Source organism: Cavia porcellus, unplaced genomic scaffold, assembly GCF_034190915.1.
Source record: "Cavia porcellus strain 051 isolate PalLab524CR breed Dunkin Hartley unplaced genomic scaffold, mCavPor4.1 scaffold_1, whole genome shotgun sequence".
NCBI classification, from domain to species: Eukaryota; Metazoa; Chordata; class Mammalia; order Rodentia; family Caviidae; genus Cavia; species Cavia porcellus.
The window spans coordinates 202,133,819-202,148,313 of NW_026947484.1; the positions used below are offsets into that span (position 1 = coordinate 202,133,819).

At 43.2% G+C, this 14,495-nt stretch overlaps 1 protein-coding gene across 4 annotated transcripts in view; it reads left to right on the plus strand.

Annotated features, from left to right (window-relative positions):
* Window positions 1-14,495, plus strand: part of Slc25a25 (solute carrier family 25 member 25) — a 46,127-nt gene that overhangs the window by 12,905 nt on the left and 18,727 nt on the right. The gene's annotated exons all lie outside the window — the stretch shown is intronic.

Here is a 14,495-nt window from a genome sequence, read left to right on the forward strand (position 1 = left end):
GCTACTAAATTTGCTTATAAATCTAGGAGTGTTTTGGTGGAGTGTTTGGGATCCTCTGTGTAGTGTGTCATGTCATACACAGGTATGTTAATTTAATTTCTTTCTTTCTTTCTTTTTCCTATTCCTACTCCTTTTATGTTTTCTTTTGTCTCATTGCTCTGGCTAATATTTCCGTAACTATACTGAATAACAGTGGTGACAGTGGACATCCTTGGCTTGTTCCTGATATTTAAGTGAAAAATTTCAGTTTTTTGTATATGTAATTTGATGTTGGCTGTTGGTTTGTCATAGGTGGCTTTTATCAGATTGAGATAAAGGTGATCTATTCTAATTTTATGTAGTTTTTTTTTTATGAATGGGTGTTGAACTTTGTCAAATAGTTTTTCTTCTTGGCTCTATTAATGTGGTGTATTACATTTATTGATTTGTGTGTGTTGACCCATCCCTGCATCCCTAGAATGAATCCTGCTTGGTTATGTTGTCTTCTTGATGATTTGCTGCATTCTGTTTGCCAGTATCCTATTGAGGATTTTGGGTCTGTGTTTGTTAGAGAAATTGGCCTGTGGATCTGTTTTTTTGTTGATTCCTTCACTGGTTTTGGTATCAGGGCAATGCTTGCTTCCAGGAATGAATCTGGGGGTATTGCTTCCTTTTCAGTTTCATTAAAAAGTTTGAGAAGCAAGGGCATTAGGTCTTTCCAAAATTTCTTGTAGAATTCAGCAGTGAATCCATCAGGCCCTGGGCTTTTCTTTGTTGGTAGTAATAGGATTATTTCCAAAAGATGAAAAATATTTCCAAAAGATGAGAGGTATAAAACAAAAAGCGGCCTTTATTCTGAGAGCATGGAGAGGGATGACCGGCACCCCCCACTGCTGGAGTCCAGCTATCTCTCTGGTGGACACGTGGTGTGGTGGATATGTAAGTAGCCTCGGTTTGGGATGGAACCTAAGGGGGCATCAGGGATGCACAGGTAGCCCATTGGTCCTAGGTTTCGCACCATAGGTAAATTCCCAGGGGCGGGGAAGATGGCATCACAGGTAGATTCCTAGGGGCGGGGGAGATAGGAGCTTCCTGGTTCTGGTTACAGTGTCTGGCCTGGGCCAAAAGCCTTTCATCTCCCGTCTTATGATTATTATTATGAAAAGGGGTGAAGATTTCTCTCTTTAACTACTTCCTGCTGGCAGAGGGCGCTGTACTGGAGCCTAGGGGAGTCAATGGGATGACGGTTGATGCCCAGGTTGATGCTGGTGCCAGGTGTTTTAGCCAGGACAACTTCACTGGTGAATGCACATATGTTAGACTGGAAAAACAAAAAGACAAGATGTTATGAGGAGACACGGCACTGTCATAGTTAAGGACCCAGGTGTTGTAGTCAGGGGTTGTACACAGAGAACAATTCAGATCAGGACATGGAGTTTATAATATTTTTATAATGATCACCAGAAGTTAACACAGGAGAATGCAGGCAATCTATCCACAACACCAGTGACATAGATTATTTAGTCAAGAGTCTAAACCCCATGGCAATGTCCCACATGAGTCCAGATAAAAACCCAGAGCTCAGGACAATGCCTCCACGAGTCCAACTGGAAATCCAGAGCCCACAAGAAGGACTCACGCCAGTCTCTTTTATGGATTCATGCCGGGAAGACCCAAGGGTCAGCGGTGGAAGCCAGAAAGTCTATGCCAGCAGGATGAAGGAGCTGTGCTAGTGGGATGAGGGTTCTACGCTGGAGCTGAGAAGTCACACTCACAACAAAGACCAGAGCTATCCTGAAAGGCACCACAGCTGTCCTCAGCAACACGGAGGCCCCGAGCTCCTCCGAAGACAAGCACAGTCGGGTATGTGCCAGGAAGCAGCGTGACGAGTTCACCCTGGAGACCAAGCAGCACATATCTTCCCCTCCAGAGCCAGGAAGCAATGCTCGATGTGAAGACCAAAGCTTCTCCAGGAGAACCAACAGCTCAGACAGCAACTCGTAGGAGAACCCACAATGTCTCCTTAACGCTTCAATCCCTCTCTACATCTCTCTTCTTCTCCACCTATTTATCCTGGCAACTCTCCTTAGGTGGAGGATCTTCTCTCAATGCATGCTGATGTAATCCAGCTGGCATTAAGTTGACCACCAGTTTTCAAACCATAACACCAGGTGAGGTAGAAGGGAAGGTGCCTTTGATTTAGGCATGTCATTCTATCAGGACGACATTGAGGTAGGAACATTTCCATGGTAAGGCAGAATTCTGAAAATTAAATGTGGGGTTAGGAGGAGTGAAGTTGTGAGAGGTGATTACTCCCCCATCTGAAAGCATAAAAGTTAAAAAGGGTAGGTGTGTAAGGCTTGTCTCTGGTATGTATGATGTTGGAGTCTGTAAGCAATACTGTTAAAGAGTCCTGCTGTAAAAATGATCATTAATAGAACGTAAGAAATTAGGAACCAAAGTGGATCACAAAACATGACAACCTGTGAGTCATGGCCATGAGGCCTTGGTAAGGCAGAGATGAGTAGGAAAAGGATGGTCACATCTAGGGCCTGAGTGATGTGAAACCAGAATGGCAGTCTAGCAAATTTGATTGCTGTTGAGGTTACCAAGAATATCAGGTATGGGTCTCTGTAACTTGGTTGTAGTCCTTGGAATGATTTGCTGCAACAGAATTTTAGCAAGTATATCAGTAGTTTCCCTGGTTGTGAGAAAGACTTTTATGTATCCTGAAAAAGTATAAACAAAGTAAGAAGACAAAATGTATCTGTCAGTCTTGACTAGGGTTACCTGAGAAATTGGTAAATAAGAAAGGAAGGGGGTGGTCTTATATCACTGAGGAGAGGTTTACTAGCGATAGCAGGTGGAAGCTGTTGAAGCCTCAGTGTGTCTAAGGTAGCCTGTATATTTAGGACTGGGGACCTGTATGAAATAGGCCCTGTTTGTAAATGGCATAGGTTGACCATCAATACCCTGTCATAGAGATTGAGGACTTAATATAGCAGCCTGAAAACTCAGGAAGAACTCTGTATATATGGCCTCTATGTCCACAAATATAGAGAATTGTCTTACCTGAGACTTTAGTTGACTAGGACTCTGAGATGGACACCTTAAAGGGGGCTGTTGTTGCCCTGAACCCCCTCAGTCTTTGGCAGCAGTTTGTGTTGGCAATGAATCTGGCAGTGTCAATATTTCCTGTGAGGGCTAGAAGTTAGGATGGCTTACCCACTCTCTGGTGGCTAGGACAGTCCAGCAGCCCTGGAGTAAGGTCTCAAAGAACGCCAAGATGGGGCATTTTCTTGCCCAATGTCTTCTGCTGCATTTGAGCCTGGTCCATGGGGAGGCCAGGCAGCTCCACCTTGTGGTTTCCCTGCCTCAGAACTCAAAGTGTCAAAAGTGTTAAAAATATGAAAAACCATATGACGATCTCTCTAAGGTTTGAAGGTCAAGTTTTGCCTTTTTGTTTGGGATTTGGACTACAGTAGAATTAAGGAAGTATGTAGGAGTTTAATATTGGCATTTGAGATCAGAGTAGGCTTTATCTGGATGGCACGCTGCTTTTTTTTTTTTTTTTATGGTGCCACCTGGAATTAACAAAAAAGGCTTCAGTCTGCCCTCTCTCTTGTGGAGTATAATCTCATTTTAATGGAAACATTTGGCAGTAAAGGTTTACCAATCTTTTTTTTTTTTTTTTTGTCTTTTTCTTTTTATCGGTACTGGGGATCGAACTCACGACTGCCTGCTTGCAAGGCAGGTGCTTATGCCACTGAGCTAAATCTCCAGCCCCCGAGGTTTACCAATCTTATGAATACTTTTACCAAAACTGATCTAGTATTTTTAAATTCTGAACACATTTATTTGTTTTTAAACCTAAACAGGAGATTGGCAACAACAGAGTATAATGTAGGAAATAAGCCGCAGGCAATAAGCTCAACATATAACAGTAGTGGTGGTCTACAGCAAAAGGAATTGATAAATATCTTTTAATTTTAGTCATTAAAACAGGAGATTAGTGAAGGCCTTGATTGATAAACAAGGCTGGTAAAATTATCAGGTGGCCAATAAACTTGATTAAATGGTTTGAGAATTGTAATAAAAAAATAGCATCTTTTGAGCAGAGCCGAATTATAAAAAAAGCATGCCTGAGCAGAGCCGCTGAGCTGCTGTTTTGCGGTGTGCCAGTAGAGCATGCCCAGTGTCGGGGCGGGGTGAGCGTCGGGAGTAGCGCACAGGGGCAGGCTGGGACTGCCCCTGGAAACACGTAAGGTGGCGGTGATGATGGCACACGGGGGAGTGAGGGACTGGGACGGCGCATGAGGGAGGGGCTGGGAGGTGACCCAAAGTATCGAGTGAAGCTGGAACTGCTCGTGGGGTGCGAGGATTAGAAAGCCTATTTCGGAACACAGCTGGGTTTTGATTAGCCTCCTTGACCTGTTTTAAAAGTTCGTTATAGTTAGTATGCTTGTCCTGCTCTGGCACAGCTCTATAGGGTCATTATCAGCGGTGTTTACCTTATGTCTGTGATCAGCTTCTTTTTTTTTTTATTGGTATCGGGGATTGAGCTCACGACCGCCTGCTTGCAAGGCAGGTGCTTATGCCACTGAGCTAAATCCCCAGCCCCTGTGATCAGCTTCTCGAGCTGCTTGCCATAGCTGATTTCGCTCTTGTGAGCTGAGAGTGGTATTTAGAATCACATAAACATCCTTAAAATGTAAATCATAACAATTAGTAATAAATTTAAATTGCCTGATATAATTCTGTGGGTCAACAGAGAAGCTACCTAATTTACGGGTAATCTGAGATAGATCAAAAAGGGAAAAAGGCACATGGATGTTAACAAGTCCCTTGGGGCCAGCTTGCTCCCACAGTGGTAGCAGAGCTTGAGGAGAAGAATGAGGAGTAGAGGGCCACTGAGCAGCCATCTGTCTGGTAGACACGTGTGAGCAATCATCTGTAGAGCAGCTACAGAGGTGCTGCCGGTCACCCTGGGAAACACAGGCAGATGGCATTTCAGTGTGTGCCTTGCAGTGAGAGGATTGCTGTCAACAGCACAATGAAGCGTCATGTGCACTGCAACAGGGTGGCTGTTGCATTTCACAAGAGGAGCCACAAGGGGGTGCCCGTTGATAGTGAGACCCCTGCAAATATGGCAGTGCCCGGCCACGTGGTGGAAGGTTGTAACATAGCGACCGTTCCGGCACAAGCTGGAACAATCACGTGGCCTGCTGGAAAGACATAGTGACCAAGACCTAGTATGGTGGGCGGGTGGTGAGAATGCTGTAGGGGATAGAGAATTCTCAGGAGAATAAGAAGTCGGAGACTGAGAGGAAGCGCTAACAGAGGGATTAGAGCCCCTGGGAGAGTTATGGGTCCCGGGAGATGGAGGGGAAGAAGATCGCACAGCAGGAGATAAAGGTGAGGAACCATTTTGGGGGTAGGGAAGTGGCATCCAGGAAAACACCGGAGGGCAGGACGGAAAGGTTTGCAGCGCGGTAGAATTAGGTAAAAGTATCTGAGCGGGAGCACAAGACTTAATGAGAGACAGGTGTGTTCTCAGAATAAGAAAGGCCTGAATATAAGGGAGTTATAATAACTTGTCACCGGCCTGACAGAAATCATACAAGTTTCTGAGAATGCAGGGGTCAGATGTTCCTTCCTTGGGCCAACGATTGCCACTAAGTGGGTAGGTTGGCCAGACCTCCTGGCAGTAAAAAGTTAATTGTTTAGTTTTTATGGTACTTTTAATTTTAAGAGTATGTAAATTGGAAAATAGGCATTGTAAGGGTGTCTTTTGGGAGTTGGAAAATATGTTTCCCATGACTGATTCAGGCAAGAAATAAGCTGTGGTCCAGAGAACAAGCCATCACTCGTTTGTGGTACCACACGGCGGCTAAGGTTCCAAAAACTTGTATATTCCAGTCGTCACTGAGAGATTTACAAGTGAAGTTCACATGGGGTCAGTAACAGTTTTGCCCGTGAAAGCACGAGGCTTTAAGGGAAGTGAGGGTCTTTCAGTGTGGGCAGTCCAAAAATCTCTGCTTTGGGCTATCTGAACCCAAAGAATGTGAGAGATTTTAGAGTGTGGACACAGGTTTCCCCAGAAAGAACCCTGCCCTGGGCTGTCCTAAGGACGTGAAAATGCCACAGACCCATGGGAACAGGGAGAACAGTTGACTGGGGCTGCCCAGTGCCAAAAGTTCCCCGGAGAGTGCTCACCTGAAATCAATCTAGCTGATGGTGAGTGCAGGCGGCTGGCGACAAGGATGTATTGGGAGAGGAGAAAGTGCGGGAATTAATCCAGGATGTTATCCGGTTCGTGAATCGGCTGGGGGACTCAACTGGGTGTGTCCCAGGAGTTAGTTGCCGGCCGATCCGAGTCACAGCACCAAATGATAAGATTATTTCCAAAAGATGAAAAATATTTCCAAAAGATGAGAAGTATAAAACAAAAAGCGGCCTTTATTCTGAGAACATGGAGAGAGATGACTGGCACCCCCCACCGCTGGCGTCCGGTGATCTCTCCGGCGGACACGTGGCATGGGGGGTATGTAAGTAGCCTCGGTTTGGGGTGGAACCTAAGGGGGCATCAGGGATGCACGGGTAGCCCATTGGTCCTAGGTTTCGTGCCATGGGTAAATTCCCAGGAACAGGGAAGACGGCATCACAGGTAAATTCCTAGGGGTGGGGGAGATAGGAGCTTCCTAGTTCCGGTTACAGTGTCTGGCCTAGAAGCCTTTCAGGTAGGTTTTAAAATTCCATTTTCAATTTCATTGAATGATATTGGGTTATTTAGAATTTTTATATCTTCTTGATTTAGTTTGAGTGATTCATATGTATTTAGCAATCTCCTGTGTTTTTCATCTTATTAGAATACAGGTTCTTGAAGTAGGTATTGAGGGACTTCTGTATTTTTGCACTGTCTGTTGTGATTTCACATTTTTCATTCCTAATTACATGGATTTGAGTCTTTTCCTTTTTTCATAAGGTTTACTGAAGGTTTGTCAATTTTATTTAGTCTTCCAAAGAACCAACTCATGGATTCATTAATTCTTTGTATTGTTTTTTTAGTGTCCATTGCATTAATTTCTGCTCTGATCTCCCTCACTGAGTTTTAGGCTTGACTTGCTTTTTCTAGAAGCTTGAGGTTCAACTTTATATTGTTTACTTGAGGTAGTTCTGATTTTCTGATATGAGGATTTCACTGTTATAAATTTCCCTTGTAGGACTGCATTCATAATACCCCATAAGTTCTGATATGTTATATTGGCATTATCATTTTTTTTGAGACATTGTGTCACTGTGTAGTCTAGGATAGCTTTAAACTCACTGTGTAGCCCAGGCTGGTCTCAAACTTGCAGCAATCCTCCTGTTTCAGCCTCCAGAGTGCTGGGATTACAAGCATATGCCAACCATTTTTGTTTAATTGTAGAAACTGTCTAATTTCTTCTTTAACTTTATCTGTGACCTCATGGTTGTTCAGGAAGGTGTTACTTATTGACTGATTTGATTGGTACTTGGAATTGAACTTAGGACTTTGCACTTGCCAGGCAGGTGTTATGCTGCTGAGCTACATCCTCAGTCCAGGACAGTGTTATTTAATTTCAATGCATTTATGAAGTTTTGGTGATTTCTTTTGTCATTGAATCCCAATTTCATTTCATTATGGTCTGATAATATGATTTAGAAATTTCAGTTCATTTGCATTTAATTAAACATGTTCTGTGAGCTAATACATGGTTTGTTTTGGAGAAGACAATGTGTGTGCAGCTGAGAAGAATGTGTATTCTGATGTCATGGGATAGAACACTTTGTAGATGTCTGCCAAGTCCATTTGCTCAGAAGTTTGGTTCAGCTTTGCTATTTTTTTGTTGTTTTTTCTGCCTAAATGATTTTTCTATTTGTGACAGTGGATATTGGGGTTCCCCCATCATAATTGTACTAGCTTATTTGACTTTTATGTTTGTTAATACTTGTTTTATACAGTTGGGCACACCAGTATTTGTTGCATATATATTTATGATTGATAACTCTTCCTCTTGGATTGTTCTCTTTACAAGGATGTAGTGATCTTCTCTATCTCATCTAATCAGTCTTTGCTTGAAATCCACTTTGACTGCAAATAGAATAGCAACTCCTGCTTTTTTCCCAGTTTCCTGTCACATGGAGTATTGTTTTCCATTCTTTGACTTGTAGTTTATGAATTTATTTTGAGTCACATGTGTTTCTTGTATGCAGCATATTGTTGGATCTTGCTTCTTGATCCATTCTGCCAGTCTGTTTCTTTTGATCGGTCAACTGAGACCATTTACACTGATGGTTACAGTTGATACATATATTGGCTTGTCCTTGTTGTGTCATTTTCCTGTTGTTGGTTCCTTTTTTTTTTAGCCCCTCCTTTTAATTACTTAACTTGCCTGGTGGATTCATTTTGTTGGGGTTCATTAAGTTGTAGTCCTTGTTATTTCTAGAATGTACTTCAGAACATTTTGGAGTGTTGGCTTGATGATTATGTGTTTTTTCATGTGTTCTTTGTAATGGAAGTATCTTATTTTTCCTGAAGTTTTGAAATATATTTTGTGGGGTCCGTCAGTCTGGGCTAGAGGTTGTTTTCTCTTAGGGCTTGAAATACTTCACTCCAAGCTCTTGTTGACTTAATGTTTTATGTTGAGAAATCTGCTCTGATTCTGGTGGGCTTTATTGGTGATTTGTTTGTTTTCTCTAACATAACAGCTTCTTGTTTTTTTTTTTTTTTTTTTGAGACAGCCTTGATATGTAGTCCAGACTGGCCTTAAACTCACTAGCTCAGCCTGGTCTTGAACTCATGATGATCCTCCTGCCTTAGGTTCCTGAGTGCTGGAGTTACAGGCCTGTACCACCATGCCTGGCTCTAGCAGATTTTAATATTCTGTTCTTGTACTTAATTTCTGGAATCCTGATTATTTTATACCTTGGTATAGATTTTTTTGGTCATGGCTTAATGGAATTCTAGATGCCTCATTTATCTGTATGCCAAATTCTTTTTCCATGCTTTGGAAGTTTTCACTCACTATTTTTTTTTTTTTTTTGTCTTTTTCCTTTTAATTGGTACTGGGGATCGAACTTACGACTGCCTGCTTGCACAGCAGGCACTTATGCCACTGAGCTAAACCCCCAGCCCCTCTCCCACTATTTCTATGAAGAGGTTTTATTATGCCATTTATGCCAACTCCTGCTTTTTCATTGATTCTGATCAATCTTAATGTTATTCTTTTCATCATCTAGCAGCTGTTGGATTAACTTTTTGTGGTCTCTTGCTGTTTTCAAGAAATCTTTCTTTACATGATCAATAACTACAATCCTTCTTTGTCTGATATTTTGTCCTCACATTGGCTCATTCTGCTGCATATACTTTTTTTTTTTTTTTTTTTTGGTCTTTTTTGAGACAGGGTCATGCTATATAGTTCAGGCTGGCCTTGGGCTCACTTTGTAGTCCAGACTGGCTTTGAACTTGCAGCAATCCTCTTGACTCAGCCTCCTGAGTGCTAGGATTACAGCAGTGTGCCACCATGCTCTGTTTGCATATACTTTCAATGTAATTTTTCATCTCCTGGATGTCTATTTGAATCTGTTTCATGCATTCCACTTCTTTCCTATGTTGATCATTCATGGTTTACATCATTTTTCTAAGCTCCTTTATAGTTTTTTTGGTCTATATCTGCTCAGGAGTCACTAACCTTGTCTTTCTTTATGGTCACCATCCGTGGTGTTATCTGAGAAATTGTTTCTGATTTGACTTTTTTTTCTACAGCCTCATTCACCTGCTTTGTTCCTTCTGCTGTTGTCTCTTCAGAGAGTACAGGTGGGTGACTTTCAAGTTGTTCCACCTCACTGTCCCTTGGTTTGCCCTTGGTGAGCTGGAAGTCTGGCATTGTATCTTTCTTTCTTCCATGTCCTCTCATTCTTTTCTTTTTTTTTTTTTTTAGTTTAATTCCTGGTTTGATGCTTGTAAATTGCTTACGGCAGGTAGCTTTTATTGCTAGTATTAAGAACCCTTAGGAAATGATTTCTTGTCAGAGATCTCTTCCAGGTGTAGTTGGCTTTTGAATTTTGACTCTGTTACAAGATCCTACTTTTTGGGGCTGGGGATATAGCACAGCTCAGCAGCACAGCACCTGCCTGGCAAGTGTGAGGTCATGAGTTCGATTCCTGGTAATCCCCCAAATCCTGCTTCTTCAATTTATTGGGGATGAGAAGTTACTGTTTATTTTGCCTATTTCCTGGTTCTGTGGCACTGGCCTGTAGTATAGGTTATGATCTCTAGGCAGTCTCACTCTTGCATACCAGAATGAACAACTGATTAGAATAATTATGTCATCTTGGGGGCAGTTAGCAATAACAATAGCACTGAACACAGTCTAGAAAATGGCTGATTGTAGGAACTGTTAGTTTTCCACCTTTAACTGTATGAAGCAGATTTATGGTCATATAGCAAGATCTAACACAAACTAGAAAATTGTATACAGTAAATATGCCCTCTGTATGGTGATTTTTACCTTCAGGGGAGAAAATTTAAAAGGGACTAGGGGAAAAATAGAGAAAGAGAAGAAGAGATTAGAAGCAAGGCTAGAAGATAAAGGAAGATTACGTTAAACTTTGGGAATCCGGTGAAGAAGACAGGAGGGAAAGAGAAAGAAGAAATAAAAATAAGAACAGAACAGAACAACAATGAAAAAAACTAGAAGCAATGGTCACACTCTTCTAGAAACAGGAACAAACAATCAAGACAAAAGAAAACAAGTCAGAAACAAGATGAGAGAAAATTTTAAAAATTAGGAAAAAAAGCCCCTTCTTTGCATGTCTGTGCTGTCCCTGGTAGACGAAGTGGGCAGACAGAGTCCAGATCTGTGTTGAGTAACCCCAGCAGTCCAGCTGTAGTTGTAGGGTGGGTAGTAGATAACCCCAGCCAGCCTGCACCTTAAGTTGCTGAGGTTCAGGCTGGTTTCTGGTTGTGAGGCTGGAACCTGCAGCACTCCCTGTGCCTCCTGCTGGCTTGAACACAGCTCCGCCTTACCATGACACTGGGAGGTGTTGTATGGAGCCAGCCTGCAGCTGCTGTGACTTCCAGGCTCCTGTTGGCTCCTGTCTAACCATCCATCCTCCGCTCCTGGGGGATAGCTGAACCCCAGAAACTTAACAACCACTGCAGTCTGCTGTGTCCACTGTCCATCCTGCTGTTATGTTTCTCCATCGGGGCCTCTGGGGTCAACAGTAGTCACCATGCGCCTGCAGGTTCCAGCTGCTCCTCCATCACAGTGGGGCTCAGGGAAAAAGTGCTGCTTGCCACCTCCTCCTGCACTGAGGTCTCTCTCTTTGCTCTCCCTTTGGCTTCAGTTCTCACTTCGGATCCTTGCTGGGTTCTGGAGACCGCCTTTCCCTCCTTCTTCTCTTCTTCACATTGCTGTATTCTAGCATCTGGACACCAAATCTTAGACAGGCTGTTTCTCTGCTCTTCCTCGCTCCACCCTCTTCCTGGAAGTCTTGAACTTTTTCTTTTTTTGAGACAAGGTCTCACTATGTAGTTTAGGTCTTGAATTCATCGTGTAGCCTCTGTTGGCAGCCTCCTGAGTGCTGGTGTTGCCTTGGGTGATGAGGTCTCAGACTGGTTTGTTGGTTTTTATTTTGTGGGGAACAAAGAATGAGACATGGCATGCATAAGGGAAAAGCAGCAAAATTTAATAAAATTTAATTAGGCAGTGCTATGCTCAGAGTAAGCAGGCACCTGCTGCAGGAGAGGAAAATAGGACTAGCACTAAATACTTCGGGTTTAAGAATTCAAAATATTGTACTGGATCGAGGGCACCTCTTGCTGGGTCTCCAGAGCAAGATTGAGCTGGTCAGCTGTATCTACTGTGCCTGTCCTTCCTGTGACTCCTGCTCAGTGGATGAATTGCAGGCTGTAACAGCACACACCTATAATCCCAGCACTCAGGAGGTTGAGGCAGGAGGATTATTTTGAGTTTGAGGCAAGCCTGGGCTACATAGTGAGACCCTGTCTCAAAAAAAGGATGAATTAATATTTGGTCCCAGTGAACAAATCTTCAGCAAGTGCCCAGTAAACAAAGTTCATTGTGGGTCATACAGGAGGCTGTGGGATGCAGGTGTATGGTCTCTATGCGGGGGAGCAGGCCTGAGGACAATGGTTCAGGTGGCCCTGGGGTATGGCCCCACGCAGATGAGTGGAGAGGGGTGGTCCCAGCCCCAGTTGTGTGGTCTGTGTTACTGGCTTTTAAAAATTTTTAATGTCTGCATGCATGGAATCACAGAGTACCACAGAGCTCTCATTTGTAGTTTGCAGTAAATTTGGGTAAAAGTTTGGCCATTTTTAACATGCCCCACCCCCTTCAGCTAGCCTATTTGGTGTTGTCCCGCAGCACCCTGATATTCTGGGGGTTTTCTTTGTCTTTTTGTCTCTCTCTTTTTTTTTTTTTCTTTTTTCCTTTTTATCGGTACCGGGGATCGAACTCACAACTGCCTGCTTGCAAGGCAGGTGCTTATGCCGCTGAGCTAAATCTTCAGTCCCTTTTTGTCTCATTTTTGTGAAGTTCCTGTTGTTGTCATGTTCATTAACCCTTGCTTCTGCTGTCTAATCTGTTGAAATCTCTGATGGTGTAGTTTTTCTCTAGAATTTGAACTGAGTCTCTGCAGTGCCTCTCTTTGACATGCTTGAACTTATTTCTTTAGCTTGTTTTTTTTTTTTTTTGCGCTGGGAATTGAACTCAGGACCTTGCACTTGCCAGGCAGGCACTTGTGCCACTGAGCTATATCCCTGGCTTCTTTAGCTTCTTGAACATAGAGAATACAATTCACTCCCTTGAGTGTCCACACTGACAATGAGTCTACTTGACATCTCATTTCTGGGTCAATTTATTCTTTTCTTTCTTTCTTTCTTTCTTTTTTTCTTTCTTTCTTTCTTTCTGTCTGTCTGTCTGTCTGTCTGTCTTTCTGTCTTTCATTCTTTCTTCCTCTTTCTCCTCTACCTCCTCCTCCGCCGCCTCTTTCTCGTCCTCCTCTTTCTTCTTCCTTTTCCTCCATCTCCTTCTTCTTTAACGAAAAACCTCGCTAGTATGGTCTTGAATTCTCTATGTAGCTCAGGCTGGCCTCAGACGTGGTGGGGTGCTACTTGACAACTGAGATTACAGGTGCCTCGGCTACTTGACAACTGAGATTACAGGTGTACACCACTATGCACAGCTCTGGGTCAGTTTCGGTGGGCTGATTTCTCTCTTTATTAGGGGGTTGTCCTGCTTTTTTGCATTCCTGTTTATCTTTTACTAGAGTGGGCCTTGTTGGGTGGTAGGTAATATTTTACTCCTATAAAAATTGTTGAGCTTTATCCTGTGTACAGTTGTTTGGACACAGTTTGACCCTTGCAGGGCTTGCTTTGACAGGTGGGACAGGACTAATAATTCATCTATATCTGCTTTTGGCCCCCTGTTGAGGCAAAACCCTCTGAGAGTTGTTTTGGGCTTCCCTGCCTGGCAAGGGAGATTTCTGCTCTAACTTTTGGAAGAGGAAGTGTCCTAGCCCTGTCTCATTCTGCATCAGTTTATCAAGCCGGGACTCCTAGGGGACCCTGGAGCAGTCTGTGCCACTGTTTTCTGTTCGGGTTCCTGCCCTGCAAACTCTGGATGTCCGGGCCTTCCCAGCCCATGTCTCCAACTCTTCCTGGGATGTTCCTCTGCACAGGAGAGGTGCCTGGGTGACTCGTGTGCATCTCTCAGGATGTGCTGTCCCTTGTTGCCTGCTACCCACGGGGCCTGAGATGTCACTCAAGTTTTGTCTGGCCTCTGTTGTTAAAGGAAAGAAGGTGAATCAGTCCCTGTTACTTCCTCCTGACTGGACACTCTTGAATTGTAACCCAGTTCTACAGTGTGCAGCATTGTGTTCAATTAAAAGCCCATAATCAATTTAAAAAGTTTTCTTAGGTTTGCCGGTGGGAGCCCAAGAGCACTGCCTCCATTTCACTGCCCTTTGTGGGTCTAACAGTAGGATTCATGGTTCATTAAGTTGTCATTTAGGCTTTTTTTTTTTTTTTTTTAGATAGCATCACCTTATGTAGTTCAGGCTGGCCTTGAACTCACTGTGTAGCATAAGCTGGCCTCAAATTTGCAGCAGTCATCCTGCCTCAGTCTCCCCAGTGCTAGGGTTGTAGCTATGTGCCACCATGCCCATTTTATGTAGGACTCTTGGCCCCTCACTTGTTCTTTTCAGTGTTAGAACTACCTCATTGCATCAACTCCCAATCATTTTCCAGATAATGGTAATAAAATAGCTAGTACTTCATGTTCTATGTACTGTTCTGGGATTGTTGTGTTATGTGATTCAGTCTTTAACCAACTCTAGAAAGTCACAGCATCATTTTTTTTTTTTTTGTCTTTTTCCTTTTTACCGGTACGAGGGATCGAACTCACGACTTATGCCGTGAGCTAAATCCCCAACCCCACAGCATCGTTCTTGATGTGCAGCCGGGTGTGGTG